This window comes from Echinops telfairi, unplaced genomic scaffold (assembly GCF_000313985.2).
Source record: "Echinops telfairi isolate 266 unplaced genomic scaffold, ASM31398v2 ScPeMD7_15;HRSCAF=58, whole genome shotgun sequence".
NCBI classification, from domain to species: domain Eukaryota; kingdom Metazoa; phylum Chordata; class Mammalia; order Afrosoricida; family Tenrecidae; genus Echinops; species Echinops telfairi.
In genome coordinates this window covers 4,011,133-4,032,444 of record NW_022103912.1, presented here as the reverse complement: position 1 = coordinate 4,032,444, position 21,312 = coordinate 4,011,133, and the positions used below count along the sequence as shown (strand labels likewise).

The window sequence follows — 21,312 nt, the reverse complement described above, 5'->3', positions numbered from 1 at the left end:
GAAGATAACTGTAGAAAGCTGGGATGAACAGAAGTTCCGATTAGATATGGCCAATTTTGGAAATTGAAATTCTTTTCGTGGATGTTAGAGGTAAACCAATATTTGGGGTTTCGGGGCTGAGTCCTGTGGAAAATTCTTGGGTGGCACAAGCAGTGACACTCATTTGCTAAGGGGTAGGTTGGAGGTTCGAGTCGACCCAGAGATGCCTTGGAATAAAGGGCTGCCCCTCGACATCAGAGACAGCAACCATGTAAAACACTGTGGAATACAGTTTTATTTTGAATACATACCTCAGGACTTCCGGAGCCAGAATTTTGTGTTTTTAAGCACTAAGGGACTAAGTCCCCCCAGTCCTGTCTCATGGATGATTGGAATCCTATGATCTACCTCGTTATAAAGCACTTGGCGGAACCCGGACTTTGGTCATATGTAGACCTTTATTGAGAGACTGCACGGGACCTGGTGGCAGTGTTTCGTTCAGCTGTGCACAGGGTCATTAAAGAATCAAACCGACTCAACAGTGCCCAACATTAACAACAACATCATCATCAACAACAACATCAACAACAATGTCAGCAACAACATCATCATCAACAGCATCAACAACAACAGCAACAACATCAACAGCAGCCGCTATCTTTTGTTAAGGAGCCCTGGGGGCAGAGTGGTTACCCCCAACAATTTGAAAAGGAGGAAGGAGTTGATCCCAAGGGCTCAATGGAAATTAAATGTCTAGAAAAGAACGGTGGAGTATATGGACTAATATGTCAGATACAATTGATGGTTGGGTTGCAATTAGAGTTGTAAGAGCACCCAGTAAAAAGATCTAAAAAAAAGCAAGGCTTTCTACTTCCATGTCTTTGGGAAACCCACAGGGGTAGTTCTACTCTGTCCAATCGGATCACTAGGCATCAGAATCGCTCCATGGCAGTGAGGTGAGCCCTTCATTGAAATAATGTGAAATGTCCAGTTTGCTGAAGTGCTATTTATCTCATTTTTCATTCAAGCCCCATTTTAGTTTGCTTCCATGTTACAAATCTAGAAGAGTGATGTGCAAAGAGAGGATAAGGATCAGAACTCAGTAAACATCCCAGTTTATAAGATTCTTGAACTGGGGAGGAACTTCAAAGGCAAAATGGTTGGGGGCGAGGATAGGGGGGTGGATGGAGGCAGAGATATTGGCAAGTGGACCTTACAAGCCACACAGAGGTGAGATAGAAAGTCAGGGCTGATCTCTATAAGGTAGATTAATTATTTGTTTGCTCTTATTCTATTTAATTTGCTGTGGTCACTCAGGTCTTCTTGGCTGGGGCTGGGTATATCTGAATCACCGATGCTTCACCATGGCTCAGGCCAGCATCCATTCCAGGGTGCCCTCGGGCACAATGGCTCCTGTTGGAATTCATTTTAGATAACAATCCCCAACGCCTTTACATTAGTGTATGACATTGGGTTTCAGAAGAAGGCTTTTCAGAAATATAAGCGGGCAATAAGAAAGGAAAAAAAAAATCTTTGGAGTAATCCCTTGAACACAGAGAATGCTTCTGCTTGGGTCTTATGTCAAGACTAATCTTGCAGGATTGAGATATTTTCAGCTGTATCCAATTTAGTTTTCAGCTTTTCCATGTAGAAGGATTGCCCCTGAAACAATCTTTCTCACTACCCCCACCTCTCCTCTTCTGAAGCCCGTTTGTAGATACGGGGATTGCTAACAGATTTTAACAACAAGAAAGCCCTTAAATACCATGTAGCAGAAAGCCCCAAACAGGAATATTTGAGAACTTGCTTCAAAAAATAGTTTGTCAAGGAGTGGTCCCCAGCTCTCATGCAGTTAACTCTTTTTTTGTGGCCGCAGCCATGAGAGGTGAGAATGAGCTGCCACATGGGGCGGGGGAGAGAAGTCTACCACGGAACAGCCTATAGTTTTTATGACCTATAGACTTAGGGTATAGCCTCTTATTTTTATCTGATTTCTTTCTTGGCATCTTATCAATTCCTGATCCATCCATGTCCACCAGATGGATTTCAGTATCAGGAAAGCCAGCGAATTGTCTGGAAGCATATGGTCATTCTCGTCCACTCAAGAGTCTGGGGATCTGCCTTGTCGGAAATGAGGAACAGTGAGGGCCACCCGTGACCACACCGACAGTATACATGTGGAGAACCAGGCAGCCCCAAGTTCAGAAGTCCTAGAAGTCACTTAAATTAGGGGAAAAAAATCAGGAATTCAAGCACTGCATTGTGGACTCTGTATAGTTATCAAGAGCATAGGTGCTGGTTATACCTTTAATCCAGGTTCTAATCTAGTATCTATGGCTTTGGGCAAAGGGCTATATCTCTCCATTCATCACTCTCTCCATCTTCAAGGTAAAGATTAATATCTTCCTTACAGGAATCGATAAAATAATATAGGTAAATCACTGGGCTCAGGATCTGGCACACAGTAAATGCTTATGATGTAGCAATCATGCTTCCTGATTTCTGATGTACTCCCTTCAGAGGCGGGGCAGATATAAATTGGAGGAACCCTGAACCCAAAAGGCAGGTAAACAGTGACTGGACTACTAATAAGAGAATGGTACCAAAGAGATGGTCCATTTAGACAAAGATCTGGTTGGACCACTATTCTTGTAACAAAAACTTATGAGGACTTGCATTAATTATTTCTTTCTCCCTCCCCAGTGGTTGGCAGTTTTGAAGCAATTTTAAATAGCCTACTTTTGTCGCAATTGCTGATATGTTGATGCATTTTATACAACTTTTTATTATAGTATAATATATGCATATACCCGGCTATCAAAAAGAATAACATCTGGGGTCTGAAAGGCTTATTTCAAAGAAACAGCCATCTAAGTGAGGCGTCGACAAAGTCCACATGGAAAAAGCACATCAGATGATGTGATTCAAGGATGATAAATAACAAAATCCAAATCCAAAGGAGGGAATGGGATCAGAGCTCAAATTGTGAACACCTGGTCTGCAGAAGGCTGTGGAAGACAGTGGGAGCCCCACATCCATCTGCAGGGTCCCTACATAGATTAAGACTCTGGGGGATTCCCTCTGACTGCAATCAAGGGACATGAATAACCTTGCTATCAGACAAAGATGAATGGAAACTCAATCATGGCAGATATAATCAAGTTATCTGGTCTTTGATTTCTATTTGGACCCATTTTGGATTTGTTCTAGTTTTCAATACTCCCTGCTTTTTTCTCAACAGAGGTTTGTTCCTCTGTTTTACTTTAATATTGCTGCTGGTCTTTTTTTAATTTTTAAATGTATTTGCTGTGTGTGTGTGTGTGTGTGTGTGTTTTGCAGTATATGAAGCACAGGATGGGTGGATGTATAGAAACAATAACTGGTGGAATGGCTTATGGGGATATGCGGAGGGGAGTGTGGGAGGGAAACGAAGAGCAAATAATGAATACAAGAGGGGGAAGATGTTCAGGAACTGATTGTGATAGTGTATGTACAACTCATTTTAAATACAACTGAACGATGGAAGTGTATGCGATGTGATTAGATCTCAATGAAACTATTGGAAAAAATGATACCTGCATACAAAATTGTATGCTCATAAGCATACAGCTCAATAAATGGTTACAACTTGAACATACTTATATTGCCAGTACCCAAGTTAAGATCAGAACAATCTAGCACCACACATGTGCCCCTTTTGCTTCCTCTAGTTGCTATTCCCATCCTCTAGTCATTCTTTTTGACTTCCAACACAACCTATTAGTTTTGTCTGGTTTTGAAATATAGATAAATAAAATTGTGTACGATGTGTGCTTTATGTCTGGCTTCTTTTGCATAGCATTTGTTAGTGAGGTTCGTTCATTCACACTGTGACTTACAAGTGGAGCTCATTTATCCTCATTGTGTATAATATTCTATTGTGTGAATGCATCACTATATTCTATGTATTGTTGGGGAGCTTTGGGGCAGTTTACAATTTAGGGATAGTATTACTTGTAGCGCTTGAACATTCTTACCATGTCTCTGGTAACGTGCACTCATTTCCCTTGAGTATATCCCTAAGAATATGATTACTAGATATTGTCATACAGTTTTCCAAAATGGTTGCACCATTTATTCTCCCAGTACTCTGTGAGAGTTCTGTTTGTTCCATATTTGCCCCATCACTTGGTGTATTAGTTTCCTAGGGCTGCTATAATACATTAGTACACAGCGTGTGGCTTTAATCAGTAGGAATCTACTGTTTCAGAGTTCTGGGAGCAAGCACCAGGATTCAGAGTGTCAGCAAAGCCATGCTTTGTTTTGACTGCCCTAGGGGAATATCTTTTCTTGTCTTTTTCAGTTTCTGCCAGCCTGAAGTATTCTTTGACTTACAGCTGCAGCATACATCAGTGGTCACCTGGTGTCTCCCTTCTGACGTGTCTCTTTTCTTTTATAAGGATGCCACTCAGATTGGATTAGGACGTACCCTAACCCAGTATGAACTCATTTTAACTTAACTGATAACATCCTCAAAGAATTCTTTTCAAACCAGTTCACATTCACAGGAAACAGAGATTATTAAGTCTTCAACCGATTTTTTAGAAGGCATAATTCAATCCATAACACTTGGTATTGTATTTTTGTCATTGTATCTTTCTCACATCGTAGACTAAAATTGGCATTTCTCCACGCGCAAATAAAGTTGAACACCCTTTACGCTTAGAAATGTGTGGTGAAGGGAGAGAAGAAAAGGAATCTGTAGTGTAGAGAAGTTAAACGATGTCTCTGAAGACACACAACAAGTCAGGAATGATAAGTGACAGGTCTTAGGACACAATGCTTCTTCTAACTGAGCTGTGTGAGTCTGGGGACTTTAGAGAAACAAATCCACAGAAACTCATGTATCAGAGAGAGTTTTATATACAGGCTAAGTGTGCATCAAGAAAACATCCCAACCCAGTGCTGTCCAAGCCAACAAGTCCAACATTAACCCATATGTCCAACACCAATCTACAAAGTCCTCCTCCATCTCATAAAACACACACAATGATGCCGACTGCAGGAGGAAAGCCGAGTCAGTGAATGTGTAAACATCTCAGCGCTGGCAGGGGGTCTCCACACAGCTGCTCCAGCACCCAGGGCTGCTTCGGGGTAGGCTCATGTGGCTTCTGCTCAGGGATGTCTTGCGGGAAGTGAACCTTGTAGGCTAAAGCAGGGAACTGGCCAAGGCAGCTACACCCTGGTCAACCATCACAAAGCAAGAGACCGGAGAACTCGAAAGGCGAGGCTCCCTGAGTCATTTATCCCTCTGCCCTTCAATGAACCCCACATGTGTTTACCGGCCAGGTTGGCACAATCAACTACCTACCTCAGGAGGTGGGAATTTAGACCACAGTGATCAGAACAGGGAGGCAATTAGACCTTATTGTGCTGCTTTGTCCTTTTCCTTACTGAGCCAGATGTTCTATTCTGGGCACTGATTTTCCAAGCGATGAGATAAACAGAGCTCAGAGAAGAGTGACTACATTGGTACTCAGACCAGGAAGAGGAATAGGAAGAACTGACACTGTTTAGCATATAGGGAGAAAGATGCTGCTGTTGTTGATGTTGTTGCCATCAAGTTGGCTCGAATTCAGGGTGACTTTATGAATAACAGAATGAAACACTGCCCGGTCCTGCACCTTCTTCATGATTGCTGGTATGTTTGAATCCGTCATTGCAATCACTGGGCAGGGAAAACAAAACACTGTCTCTAAATGAGGGATGGCGACAGCGACAAGATGATATCCTGGTGACACATTCAGCACAATCCCTCTGCAACCGAGACCAGAAAAATCTAGAGGAACATATAGAGATGAGAGTCTTGGAGCGCTAAGCACAAAATGAGGGGATTAAACACTGGTCAGAAAGTGAGACAGAAATGAACACTCTGACAGAGGAGCAACATGGAGCAGGGCCCCATATTGCATGTGACCATTTGGGGAACCCAGAAGGCAACACACATGGGGGAGGAAACCAACTTCACAAAACCTCCACTGGGACAGAGACGCCAAGTGACCAGACCCTGAATAAAGCACGGTGAGTAGAGTATGAGCTGGTTCTAAGAGGGGAAAGTGCAGCAAAGCAGATGAGAACACTAGTGTGACCGGCTACTGTGGATCAAGGAAGGGACCAGGGAGAGGTGACAAAACTACTCACTAGTAGTGAACGCTAGTCTTTTGAGTTGAAGGTCAACATGGAGAAAAGGTCCTATTGGGTAGCAATGGGACTCCATATACTTCTCCGATTCCCCAGTTGAGTGTGGGTTGGAAATGAATAATTGGCAGTGCCCCACCACCACCAAAAAAAATATACTGGGCACACGGATGTCCACTGGGACTGGAGCAGTGCCAACGTTCTCTTGCTTTCTCTGTCACACATTCGTGGTGACTGGGAGGAGACGGACCCACACTACCTGAGATATAGCCACCATTCCTTACATCATGCACTATAATCTTGGACTCTATGCCTATGGGTAAATCTGCTGCACACACGTCTTTAAAGTGTTGAAAAGCAAGCACGTTACTTTGAGGACTAAGCTATGCCTAGTCCAAGTCATGTTTTCAATAGCCTCACATGCATGTGAAAGTTGCATATTGAATAAGGAATACTGAAAAAAAAGATTAATTTGAACTACAATGTTGGTGAGGAATATGGAACGCACAGTAGACTGTCAAAAGAACAAACGCCTGTCTTAGAAGAAGTACAGCAGGATCTCCTTGAGGCAAGAAGAGTGAGGCTTTGTCTCATGTCCTTTCAACATGTTATCAGGGGAGACCAGACTGAGAAAAAGACGTCATGACTTGTAAAGTGGAGGGGCAGCAAAAAAGAGGAAGGCCTCAACAAGATAGATGGACACCATGGCGGCAACAATGGGCTCAACCATGAGAACAATCGTGAGATGTTACAGCATCCGGGGGTGTTTTGTTTTATTATAAATAGGGTCACTGAGTCAGAACTGACTCCATGGTACCTAACGACAACAACCTTCCCCTGACCATCATCCCATTCTGGAGCAGTTCCTTAGAGTGCAAGATTAGGGTGGGATTGAGGTGTTGAAGGGAACAGGCAGCAGACACCAAAGAACAAAAACCATCATTGTGTGACCACCTTCCCCACATAAACGCTGAAGACGAATGTGTGCATAAGTAAGTGTGGTGAAGAAGGCTGATGGTGCCCAGTTATCAAGACCTATAGCGTCTGGAGACTTAAAGGCTTGAAAGTAAACAAGTGGACATCTAGCCAAGAAGCAACAAAGCCCACATGGAAGTAGCACACCAACATGTGTGATCATGAAGGGCTGAAGGGACCAGGTTTCAAGCACCAAAGGCGGGGGTGGGGGGTGGGAAATCATATCATCGTGAACGAGGGTAGCACATGATGGGGACCCAATGCCCATCTGTAGACACATGACATCCCTTGCAGAGGGGTAGTGGGGAGGAGATGAGTCACTCAGGGTTCAGTGTAACAATAATGAAACTCACAACCTTCCTCTAGTTTTTAAATGCTTTCTCCCCCCAGCTATCATGATCCCAATTCTACCTTGCAAACCTGGTTAGACCAGATGATGCACAGCGGTACAGATGGGAATTGGAAACACAGGGAATCTAGGACAGATGAACCCCTCAGAACCAGCAGTGAGAGTGGCGATACCCAGAGGGAAGTGGGGCAGAAAGGGGGAACCAATCACAGGGATCTACATATAACCTGCTCTCTGGGGGATGGGCAACAGAAGGGTGGATGAAGGGAGATGCCTGGCAGTGTAAGATAAAATAATAATTTATAAATTATTAAGGGTTCATGAGGGAGGGGGGAACACAGAGGGAGGGAGAGGGGAAAAAGGAAAATGAGGAGCTGATTGCAAGAACCCAAGCGGAAAGCGAATTTTGAGAATGATGAGGGCAGCAAATAAGCGTGCTTTACACAATTGATGTATGTATGGATTGTGATAAGAGTTGTATGAGCCCCAATAAAATGCTTTTTAAAAAAGCATTAACTTTGGTAGAGGGTGTTAACCAAGTCACATCATTTTTCTTGGCAGCATCTTTAACCTCTACTTAATAAAAGCATGTGGACTATTCCATTTCCTTTATTTCCCTGGGGCATCTTTAAGATGTTACTACAGAGTGTAATTTCAGACACTACCCTTGGTTGTCCTTGGGGAGCATGATGTACAACTGCAATTCCATCAAAGTCATTCGTTAGTGTATAAGCGTTACCTGGGATGGCTGAAGGCCATTGGAAGAGCATGTCCAAGATCTCTCTCTGAAGTGGTAAACGATGCCAAGAGCAAATGTACCAGAGATCGCCATGAAGCTCCAGAGGAGCAGCACTGAGGCTGTGGAGTAGCTTCTCCTAATCTGACCTGAGACTATGGAGCTGTAAGGCAGAGTGACAGGTGTCCTGGCTGCCTGGCCCAGGGAGACAAAGACCAATGCACGACAGGGCTGAGAGGCTGGAAACCAGAGAGAGATTTGCCTTCTGGAAGAGGAGACCAATGAATCTGTTTTCTGCTTGTTGATTCTGACTTGTGGTAACCTAATAACTCCCCGAATAGACCCTCTCACCACGAGTATTGTCTGTGAGTTCCGTGTAGTCAGTGTAATGCTTCATTGAACCCAGGAGAGACAGAGTGGCTTGGAAGGAATAGAAGAGGGTGGCAGAATAGGTAAAGGAGGATGGACCGTGGCCTCATGCCAATAGGGAAGCCAGAGGATGTCAGATATGTGCACTTCCATTGTTGTTTACTGGATCTCTACTAACCCAGAGGCTAGGGCCACCCCCTCACGCACCCATACACATCTGGCATGCTACTTTTTAAAAAATAAATCATTTTATTGGCGCCTCATACAGCTCTTATTACAATCCAGTCATCCATCCAGTGTGTCAAGCACATTTGTTTATTTGTTGCCTTCATCATTTTCAAAACATTTTCTTTTCATTTGAGCCCTTGGTATCAGCACCTCATTTTTCCCATCCCTCCCTATGAGCCCTTGATAATTTATAGATCATTGTTATCTTTTTTCATGTCTTACACTGACCAATGTCTCCCTTTACCCACTTTTTCTGTTGTCCATTCCCCTAGGAGGGGGTTATAGGTAGATCATTGTGACTGGTCCCCACTATCTTCCCCCACCTTCCCCTTTCCCTCCTGGTATGGCTAATCTCAATATTGGTCTTGAGGGGTTATCTGTCCTGGATTCTCTGTTTCCAGCTCTTATCTGTAGCCATGTACATGCTCTGGTCTAGCCAGATTTGTAAGGTAGAATTGGGGTCATGATAGTGGAGGGGAGGAAGTATTAAAGAACTAAAGGAAAGTTGTATGTTTCAGTGCTGCTATACTGCACCCTGACTGGCTCATCTCTTCCCCGCATCCCTTCTGTAAGGTGATGTCCAGTTACCTACAGATGGGCTTTGGGTCCCCACTCCACACTTGCCTTCATTCACAATTATATGATTTTTTTTTTGTTCTGGGTCTTTGATGCCTGATACCTGATCCTATCAACACCTTGTGATCACACATGTTGGTGTGCTTCCTCCATGTGGGTTTTGATGCTTCTGAGCTAGATGACTGCTTGTTTATCTTCAAGTGTTTAAGATCCCAGATACTATATCTTTTGATAGTCATGCACCATCAGCTTTCTTCACCACTTGCTTATGTCTTCAGCGATCGTGTTGGGATGGTGAGCATTATGGAATGCCAGTTTAATAGAACAAAGTATTCTTGCATTGAGGCAGTACTTGAGTGGAGGTCCAATGTCCATCTATCACCTTAATACTAAACCTATGAATATATGCACATAAATCTATTTCCCCATCCTCATATATAAATATATTTACATATGTACATGCCTGTATTTAGACCTCTATAGATTCCCTTTGCCTCCTAGTTCTTTCCTCAATTTCCTTTTACTTTCCTCTTGTCCTACTATCACGTTCAGCTTTTGTTTGGGTTTCAGTAATTCCTCTCAGTTACCTTGCCCTTGATCAAGCCCTACCAGACCTCCTACATCCTCCTCACCATCAATTTTAGATCACTTATTGTTCCCTTGTCCCTGGGTTTGCTAGCACCAACTTTCAGGCTGCTTCATATCCCCAGTGGCCATCTACTACACTGAGTTCCAAATGCACTGAAGTTCAAACCTGGCATTGAAACATCAGACTCTCATAGAACACAATTCTCCTGCCCGTTGTTGTCTGTTTCTGACAGAGGTGCATACATGGGCAGTTCATGTGCTAACCCAAGGAACACGCTATCTCAAATCACACAAAAATCAGTGTTACAGCTAATCCCTGTGCCAATCCTATTATTGTAATGATCTCTAACTTCAGGTGGGATATACTTAGTGTCATGCTTTGGCTCTTGTGGACCTGTTTTCATTTTCTTCTGCTTCCATTTCAACTTTCAAATGAATAATGGGTCTGTTACACAGTCGACTTCTGGCAGGACAGGTTGATAATATTGAGCTTCTAACCATCTCTTTCAATAGATGCAGTGCATTTGGTCCTGTCCATGTCCTCTGATGAAGTCCATGGGAATGTTGTAACCCGGCAGAGAGTTGGTTTTGACTCATAACCAACCTGTGTCGAACATGATGGACCACTGTCTGGGCTTGTGCCATCCTCACAATTGGCATATTTGTGCCAATCACGGCAGCTACTGTGTCAATCTATCTCATTGAGGACCTTCCTCTTTTTTTTGCTGCCCCTCTGCTTTACCAGACCTGTTTTGCAGGGATGGGTCTCTCCTGATAACACGTCCAAAGTCTGACAGGAGACGGTTTGCCATCCTTTTCCCTCAGGAGCATGTTGACTGTACTTCTTCCAAAACAGGTTTGCTGTTGTTGTTCCTTTGGCAGTTCACGGTAATTTCAAGTGTGGGTTGGGCTGCTAACCAAAAGGTCAGCGGGTCAAACTATCAGCCACTCCTAGGGAAGAAGATGAAGGTTTCTGCTCCTGTAAAAGACTGACAGCCTTGGAAACTCGGGGTGGAGTGGGTGGGTGGGTTCTACTCTGTCCTGTAGGCTTGCGATAAGTCAGGGCTGACTTGATGGCAGCGAGTTCCATGTGCATCATGCATTCACTGCCATTGAGTGGATGCCGACTCACTGCCCCTGTAGGTTTCCGACACTCTTAACTCAGGGGCGTCAAGCCCAAGTACAACGCGGGCTACTGGGTGCAACAGGCAAGATCACGCAGGCCACATCACAGTTACAAATTTTGTTAACTTTATGTTTTGAAGTGAGGATTCAGGAACATGGATAGGCTAATTAAAACACTATATAATTGCTTTTACTTAAACATTTAATTTATTTAATGTATTTATAAAACTAGAATTATTCCTTTTTACCTGAAACTTGTCAGTGCTTTCCTCCTACTAGTTTTACTTACCCCTTATGTTGTGACCAGAAATTATAAAAAAGTAACTAATAAAAACACAAAATGCTGGACAGCTGACAAACGTGATGCACAATCGTAATGGCTTCCCTCTAAAAATGTTAACTAGCGCTGCCGCTAGGTGTGATTCCTAACAGCACAACCCAGCGTGCTCTTTTTAACCTTCTCGCTATTGGGATCTGTTTGCATTACGTGACACTGAGAGTGGCAGACAGATCGCTTCCAAACGTCGCCGGAATGGAGTCAGCATGTTTATACACGTCCACAGGCCCCAGGATAGGCACTGGGCCATGTGTATGCTCATTATCAGTAGTTAAAGCGTTAAAGTGGGAATTGTGTGTATGGTATTGCCTTGATTTCCACTAAGCGCTATTTTCTTCATAAATTTTTTTTCTAATTTCATTTTATTTCAGAGCATCACGGGCCACAAAAAATTAGCTTGGGGGCCGCATGCGGACAAGGGCCGCCAGTTTGACACCCTTTTCTAACCCTTTATGTGCTCTACTTTTTAATATTTTCTGCTTTCTTTTTTTTTGAGGTTTTTCCTATTTTGCTTTGTTATTGTTATTTGCTTGTTTTTTGTATATTTTTTTCTGCATATGAAATTCAGGATAGATAAATCTATAGAGACAATAACTGGGTTAGTGGCTTTGGGGGCTTATGGCAGGGTAGGTTGGAGGGAATCAGGGAGCTAATATCAATGAGTAGAAGAAAGAAGAAATGTTCTAAAATTTATTGTGGTGATGCTTATACAACTCTTCTTAGTGTTATTGAACGATTGCATTGTATGATATGTGAATTATATGTCAATAAAACTTTTATAAAAAGAAAATCCAGTCTTTCTCCAGGGGAGCAGCCGATAGTTCCAAACTGCTCACATTGTGGTTAGCAGCCCAATGTGTAAATGTTATGTCAAATGGTTATGTTGTGAAAATACAGTATTTGCGATGAAAAATTTATCAGGCAATCTGCAGCATTTTCAGGCATATTCTCTTTATCTTCATCTCTATTTCCAATTTTTACATTGCAGTCACCAGTCATTATCAATACATTTTGATTCCCTGCATCACCAATTTGGATTGCAGTAGTTGGTGGAATTCATCAGTTTCTTCATCTTTGGCTTTAGTGGTTGGTGCCTAAATTTGAATAATAGTTGTATTAATTGGTCTTCCTTGTAGACATCTATATATTACCCTATCATGGACAGCATTGTACTTCAGGATATATCTTTTTGATGATGAGCGTCATCAAATTTCTCTTTCACCTGTCATTCCACAAATATGGTTACTAACCATATGGTTATCTGAAGCAAAATGTCCCTATACCAGTTCATTTCAGCTATCAATGCCTAGGGTCTTAATCTTTATGCATTCCGTTACATTTTTTAAAACTTCCAATTTTCCTAGATTCATGCTTTATATATTCCCTATTCTGATTATTCATGGATGTTTATAGCTGTTTCTTCAGGTATTCAACCATGTTCCATCAGAAAATTAAGGTACAGGGAGCTTAAGGTCCAATCTACTTTGAAGAGGCAGCTTGTCTGTCAGGTGGTTGTGCTGTGCTTGCTTGCCTGTTGCTGTGAGGTTTGAAACGATGCCACTGTTGTATCAAATGCTGGCAGGTTCCTTCATGGTGGACAGGCTTCCGCAGAGCTTCAGGACTAAGACAGAGTGGGCAGAAGGAAGAGGTGGACTGATTCAGAAAGATTAGCCACAGAAACTTTATGAAATATACAATAATTCAATGAACACAAAATCAATGACAACAAAGAAACTGAGACAAAATCAGATAACAAAATGAAGTCAGCACAGAAAAATATTCAGAACAAAGAAATTATCAGCACCATAAAAATACACATAAAAGATAGCAATGAATTCATACCTACCAGTAGTTACACTGGATGTAGCCATATTAAATACGCCTGTCAAGAGAAAGAGAGTGCTGGAATAAATAAGAAAATTGTAACCATTAATATGCTGCTTACAAGATAAAAAAGTAAAATGAAAAAATATAGAAGAAAAGTAAAATGAAAAAATATAGAAGAAAAGTAAAATGAAAAAATATAGAAGAAAAGTAAAATGAAAAATATAGAAGAAAACTAACAAGTAAAAGGCAACCAATAAAGAGCAGGAGTGGCTGTAAATAAAATAGACTTCAAGTAAAAAAAAAAGTGGTAAGGAAGGGTATTATATGGTGATTAAAGAGGCAATCTAAGAAGAGTACAAACCAATGAAATGGTATCACATTTATCATGAAAAAGTGTATTTTACGATCTATCCAGAAGTACAGCACTGCCAATGATAGGATACTATCCATGGACCTACAGGAAAGATAGTTAATCTGAATAGACGTCGAATTTACACACCAACCACTAAAGCAAGTGGGGAAGAACTTGAAGAACTCGATCAACTTCTTGAGTCTGAAATTTGTCAAGCATGCAATCAAGATGCATTGATAGTTACTGGTTATTGGAATATGTGATAGTCAATGTTTTATGTCAACTTTATTTGACCAAGATTCTCAGTGGTAGGGCAGTTAAGATCTAGTAATTCCCCCATGATGAGATTTCCTTGAGGGTGTGGCTTGCTTCCAATATAAGCAGAAGTCGGGGGAAAACTTGCTTACTTTTTTCTGGGTCTGGGCCTTGTATTTGGCTCCTTGGCCTCTGGTTCTTTGGACTTGAGCTAGTGGGCTGCCAGGTTCCCCACCAATCCTGGGAGTCATCAGAAGTCTGTCATCTTACCTGCCAACCTTGGATTCATTTGCCTTTGCAGGCACAAATCGGACATCTTTTTGCAGAACTTGGGTCTAGCAGTCCTCACGGCTGTGTGAGTCAAGTGAAACCCCCAACCTGACATCTGACCAATAGACTTGGAAATTGCTGAGACTTGGAACTTGCCCAGAAGCATAGTACTTGTCTGCTTCTACACCTGCGTGAGTTATTTTCTTACTGGTGGAGTGCACAGGATTCACACAGACTGTACCTATGGGCGAAATGACGAATCAGCTCAATATCTTCAACCAAAACAAGACCATTAATTGCTGATATACAAATTCCAGTGGTAAACAAGCCCACAACACCCCAAATGCTACTTAGAGTATAGCCCAGCTGAATTTAGAGACCATGTCAAGAACATATTGGATGCATTGAACACTAAACTGGAGACTAGATAAGTCGTGGGATGACATCAATGATATTATACATAAAGAAAGAAAAATATCACTAAAAATAGGGAAAAAAGAAAAGAACCAAATGAATGTCAGAAAATATGCTAAAACTTCCTCTTGAACATAGGGTCATCCTAAAATTTCAAGTTCAATGCCAGTGAGTCAATGTCGACTCATAGCAACTGCCATGTGGGTTTTACATACTGTAACTATTACAGGAGTAGAATACCTCATCCTTCTCCCAAGGAGTTGCTGGTAGTTTCAAACTGCTGACCTTGTCTTTAGCAACCCAATGTCTAACCTAATCTATCACCAGGGCTCTGAACATAGAGTAGCTAAGGGAAATGATGAAGTACAAGTGCTAAACAGAAATTTTCAAAAGGCAGCTAGAACTGACTATCATGAAATGATGAGAGAGTATAATGAAATGTTTAAAAATGGTTAAAACCCAAAAGAGAAGCACATTTCACAAGCTGGAAAAAATGAAGAAAAAAAATCAAGCCTCAAGTTGCAAAATTGGAAGATTTTTTGGGTGGAAAACATTGAAGAATTAAAAAAAAACATAAAAAAGAGAGAAGGAACATGTCACTGTACCAAAAGAAAGTGGTTAACATTCTGCAGTTTCCAAACGTAGCTTACAACTGAGAGCTCCTGGCATTTAAGAAAGAAGTCGAAGCTGCACTAAAGGCAGTAAAGAAAAATAAATCTCCAGGAACTGACAGGAGAACAAGTGAAGTGTTTCAAAAACTGAAGCGGTCTTGGAAGCATTCTCTAGTCTATGCCGGGAAATTTGGAAGACAGTTACCTGGCTAACTGGAAGAGATCTATATCTGTGTCCCTTTCAATGAAAGGTAACCCAGAGGAATGTGGAAGTCACCAAACAATATCACATGCAAGTAAAACTTTGCTGAAATAGCTTAAAAAATGATTGTAGCAGCACATTGACAAGGATCTGCCAGGAATTCCAGCCTGATTCGGAAGAGGTCATAGAGCCAGAAACATAATTGCTGATGTCAGATGGCTCTTGGATGGAAGCAGAGAATGCCAGCAAATGTTGTCTTGCATTTTATTGACTATTTAAAAAGCATTTGACTGTGTGGATCATAATAAATTATGAAAAACATTTAGAAAAACGGGACTTCCATAACGCATGCAGAATGTGTGTGTACATAGATCAAGAACAGTTATTAGAATAAGTGAGTGGTGCCTGGTTTAAAAGCAGGAAAAGTCAGCCTGGGGTGGTTGCATTCTTTCAGTGTACTAATTCAATCACGTGCTGAGCAAAGAGAGATGCTGGACTCTATGAACATGAATGAGGCACCAGGATGGGAGGAAGGCTCGTTATCAACCTGCGGTATGCAGATGATGCCGCCTTGCTTGCTGAAAGTGAACAAGACTTGAAGCACTTGCTGATGAAGATGACGGCTTTCTGTATGGATTACATCTCAATCTAAAGAAAGCAACCCTCCCCACAACTGCACCAATAGACAGTATCATGATAAACAGAGGAAATATTGAGTTTGCCAAAGGTTTTATGTTACTCGGCTCCCCGACTGATGCTCTGAGAAGCAGCAGTCAAGAAATTAGATGATGCATTGCACTGGGCGAATCTGTGGCCCAAGCCCTTGTTAAAGTGGTGAAAACTACGATCCATCTGACCCAAGGCATGGTATTATCAATTGCCTCATATGCACGTGAAAGTTGGACCCTGAATAAGGAAGATCATAGAAGAATTGATGCATCTAAATTATGATGGTGGTGAAGCATCTCAAGGCCCCGGGGCTGCCTGAAAAACAAACGAATCGGTCTTGGAAGAAGTACAGAGAGCTGATTTCCTGACAGCTGCTTCCACGGGTGATGCTCTTGCTTCCGAATAAAATGGAATGCTAACAACGTCAATCTTTTCTCCACTTTTCGTCATGTTGCTTCTCAGTCCTGTTGCGAAGATTTTTGTTTCCTTTTCATTGAGGTGGAATCCACAGTGAAGGCGTTTGTCTGATCTTCATTAATAAGTACTTCAAATCGTCTTCACTTTCAGCAAGCCGAGTTGTGTTATCTGAGTATTACAGGTATCCTAGAGCCTTCCTCCCATCCTCATGCCGCATGTATGTTCCTAGAGTCCAGTTCCTCTATTTGCTCAGCACACTGAGTGAGTAAATACAGTGAACGCATACAGCCACGAGGTACACAGCTTTCCTGATGGTGAACCATGCAGTATCCCCTTCATCTACTCAAGGGACTGCCTCTCACCCCATATAGAAAGTGACCTCGAGAGAGATCACAGACTTAGACGTCCAACCAGTGAAATGATAGGGGCTATTACAGTGCTCATAATAAACACACTCTCAAGCATAACTGAAAACACGCAAACAGCAGAAGACAAACTGGATGAATAACCACGGACACCAACCCATGGTGACCCTATAGGATAGAATGGAAACGCTCATTTGGGTTTCTGAAGCTGTAAATCTTTTTTAAAAATAATTTGATTAGGGGCTCATATAACCCTTATCACAATCCATACATACATCAATGTGTAAAGCACGTTTGTACATTCATTGCCCCCATCATTCTCCAAACATTTGCTCTCCACTTAAGCCCTGGGCATCAGCTCCTCATTTTCCCCCTCCCTCCCTGCTCCCCCCTCCCTCATGAGCCCTTGATAATTTATAAAGTATTATTTTGTCATATCTTGCCCTGTCCGATGTCTCCCTTCACCCACTTTTCTGCTGTCAGTCCCCCAGGGAGGAGGTCACATGTAGATCCTTATAATCAGTTCCCTCTTTCCAACCCACCCTCCCTCTATGCTCCCAGTATCGCCACTCACACCTGAAGGGATCATCTGCCCTGGATTCCCTGTGTTTCCAGTTCCTATCTGTACCACTGTGCATCCTCTGGTCTGGCCAGATTTGTAAGGTAGAATTGGAATCATGATAGTGGGTGTGAGGTGGGGGGAGGAAGCATGGAAAGTTTTTTGGTAATGACATATTACAGGGGACTACTCTCTAAAGTGTTCGGAAAACTTCAACACTTCAAAAAGAAAGAGAGAAATAATCCAATCTAAAACTGGGCATAAGATATGAACAGTTACTTCACCAAAAAAGACATTCGGGCAGCCAATAAACACAGGAAGAAATGCTGGCAATGTGAGCTGTTCCCCCAAACCAGTCATTCATCCATGGAGCTGCTGGTGGTTTTGAACTGCTGACCATGATTCTGACTCCTAGAGACCCTGCAGGAAACTAGCTCTATCTCTCTCCCTTGGAGCAACTGATGCTTCAAACTGCTGCCCTGTAGCTAAGCAGCACAAGGTGTAACCCACTCTACCACCAAGGCTCCTTTTGTTAGACATTAGAGAGATGCAAACCACAGCAATAATGAGATATTACCTTACCCCAGCATTAACAGCAAACTTTTAAAATCATAAAGAATAGAAAACAAATAATGACAAGGATATAGGCAGACTGGAACCTTCATACACAGTTGATGGGTCTCTAAAATGAGCAGCTACTATGGAAAATGGTATTAAGCTTCCTTTAAAAACTAGAAAGAGAAATGACATTTAATTCCCTGGGACATGTCCTAAAGAAATAAGAGCTGGAAACATGTATATCCATGTTTATAATACCATTATTCACAATGGCAAAATAATCAAAAGAATCGAAGTGTCCATCAACAGATGAAAGACAAACTATGGTACAGATACACACTATGGAAGGGTATGCAATATCACCAAACACGGAGGAATCTTCGAATCATCTCATAATGTAGATGAACATGAGGCTATTGTGCTGAATGAAATGTACCTGCTATAGAATTCCAGGTGTCAATCATAAAAGGGCAAATAGTCTGTAAGTTCCCTAGCATATTAAAACACGTCAAGGAAAGGTTTTCACAAAGGGAAAAAAAGTGACTTAATGAAAGGAGAGATCAGTAACTAGATAATAAAACTAACCCCCCCCCCAAAAAAAATCCAAACGAAACAAAACAACAACAAAAACTCTTACTACCATGAAGTCAGTGCTGACTCATAGTGACCCAGGTGGGTTTCTGAGACTCTAACTATTTATGGCAGTAGAAAGCCCAGACTTGTATCCACGGAGCTGCTGGTGGTTTTGAACTGCTGACCATGAGGATCATAGCCCTACACCTAAGCACTACACCACCAGGAACTATATAGTAGAGACATATTAATTTCAATGAAAGGATAGGTAACGTACAGTAAGAGGGTGATCAGCACTGTATCACAGAAAGGCACGGAAAGGTGCATAAGAGCTACAGACAACAAAGATAAACACTATTATGTATACATTCCTGCATTATCATAACTAAAAGGCATTAATCTAAAAAATGGATACTGAGGCAGTTAGCAAGATGAACAGTAGGCTAAAGTGACTATATTCCTGACCTGATATAGGTTTGACAGATGATATTTACAAATATATTTGCATGTGATCTAAAAATATCCATGTTTATAATAGAGCAAGCAGGAGGCAAATGTATGTAAATTTTTTAAGGCATAACAAAACACCTAGAGAGAATTAGTCACAAGGATGGGAGGCTTTGTTTCACACTCATGAGGGACATCAAGGTCCATTGGCGGATCATGTTCACAATGACAGTGCTGTATGTCCTACGTTGCTAAGGAGTAACTATGGCCTTCAAAGCGGTTGAGCAGCCATTTAAAGGACAACTATTTGTCTTTCCCAGTCCAGCGGAAAGAATGATGAAAATAAAAAAACTCTCTCCTGACCAGTTAGGACTTGGGGAAAAGATGGAATATCCCACATGGGCAGTGGGAGCCGAGACCTGCCGCGGAGCAGGGCCGTACAACAGTTGGGGAGTCAGGCAGGGCTGAGGACCCGATCCAGCATTTCAACCCACTGGAAGCACGGTTGGGGATCAACCTGCGTGGAGGGAGGAAGCGCAGGACATGCTCTAGAGCGGTGGTTCTCAACTTTCCTCACGCCACAGCCCTTTCATACAGTTCCTCATGGTGTGGTGACCCCCACCCCCCCAACCATCAAATGCTTTCCGTTGCTACTTCATCACTGTCATTTTGCTACTGTTATAAACTGTCATGTAAATATCTGAGATGCAGGATGTTTTCATTGTTACAAATTGAACATCATTAAAGCATAGTGATTAATCACCCAAACAATATGTCATTATAGATTGTGAAATATGTATTTCTAATGACAAATAAATGAAATTTTGTCTTGAAGCATGGTGTAGCATGGGTAAGTCTTTACACCGTGTACTTGTATGTGGGCATATCTGCATGTGGGTGGACCCGCCTGGAGACGGATAGAGGAGCCACGTCTTGGTTTCTAAGACCACCTGAATTATGTGTTTTCCGATGGTCTTAAGTGACCCCTGTGAAAGGGTCGTTTGACCCCCAAAGGGGTCGCGACCCACAGGTTGAGAACCGCTGCTCTAGAAGGACCAACACCCAGTGTAAGATCTGCTGTGCCTTAGTCACTTCTGAGTCCCAGAAGCTGGCATATTACCAGAGCCAAGAACATGCCAACAACGCCCACGGAACGGAGACATTACAGGGGGAACCACAGAGCTAGGCCCAGATCAGAAGAGTAGCAGAAGCAAAGACAAGAACCAGTGCTGTCCTACCTTTTCCCTCCCCTGTCGTGGCCCAGTCACACTACCTGGGGAAGAAAGCAAAGCCGAACAGCAATTCGCTGAGGCGGAAGCCTTGCACTAGAACAGAGACATGATCGATCCAGACAAGTTCTAACGGTCCTGGCATGGCTCAACAACATTATGTGGGCAAAAAACACAGAAAACAAGAGACCAGGCTCAGACTCATGGCACACTATGATTGGCTCGTGGACCAGCTGATGCATCAGCTGGGAAGGGCTACTACCCCTGCAAGGTGTGTAAGATAGTGTTGAATCCCATTATGCGGTACCAGACTCATGTCAGCGCCTTCAACCACAAGAACCAGCCTCCAAAAGTCATGACATCACCCTGGGGCCAGATGCCATTGCAAGGGCAACTCAATCAGAACGACTCCACCTCTGAAGACGAGGGATGCTTTGGTCCAGCATCCTGGTTTATTGGTCTGACAGTGATATTTCAGGACTGAAACTGAACTCACCCTCAGCCAGACTGTTCTATAGGGCGAGCAATTGGGTGAACAGAGACATGGGAGCTCCTGAGAACGACAAACCATACAGAATCAGAAGGGCAGTCTCCGCCCTACATGAACCTCAGCAGGCAGGAGTGGAGAGGAAGCAGGATGCATGGAAATGGCAAAGGCGGAAGAAGTGGGAGGATCGCTAGTACACTGTGCTCATGCTCCTCAGGGTCACAGAACAAATGCTTCTGAATTGTCAAAGGGAATCCAGTGTGTTCTGTACATCTCCACTAAAATCCCAATGAAAAAAAGACATGATTAAAAAATCACAGAAGACTTCTGGAAGAGGGAGCAGGCTTCTTTAATTGTGTTCACGAGGTAAAATAAAAACTATGGAAATAACAATTACAGGATGGCAAAGTGTAGCTTTTGACATTTTGCCCTTTGGTCTGTCTTAGCCGGCACAATAAGAGCAATGTCCTTCCAACCGTCACCTACTTCACAATATCACCTTCCCCAACAGTAGTTATAGCTTATTCTCAGGCTAAAGGTCCCAACCAAAGTTCTTCGCAAAGCGCAGGCATGGCTACAATGGGAAGCGCGTGCGCGCGCGCACACACACACACACATATTTACTGACATGTTTCTAT

At 42.5% G+C, this 21,312-nt stretch overlaps 1 pseudogene; it reads left to right on the top strand.

The window, feature by feature from the left end:
- Positions 1 to 1,135: 1,135 nt before the first annotated feature.
- On the top strand, positions 1,136 to 20,671 carry LOC101638713 (annotated as a pseudogene).
- The last annotated feature ends 641 nt before the right edge of the window (positions 20,672 to 21,312 follow it).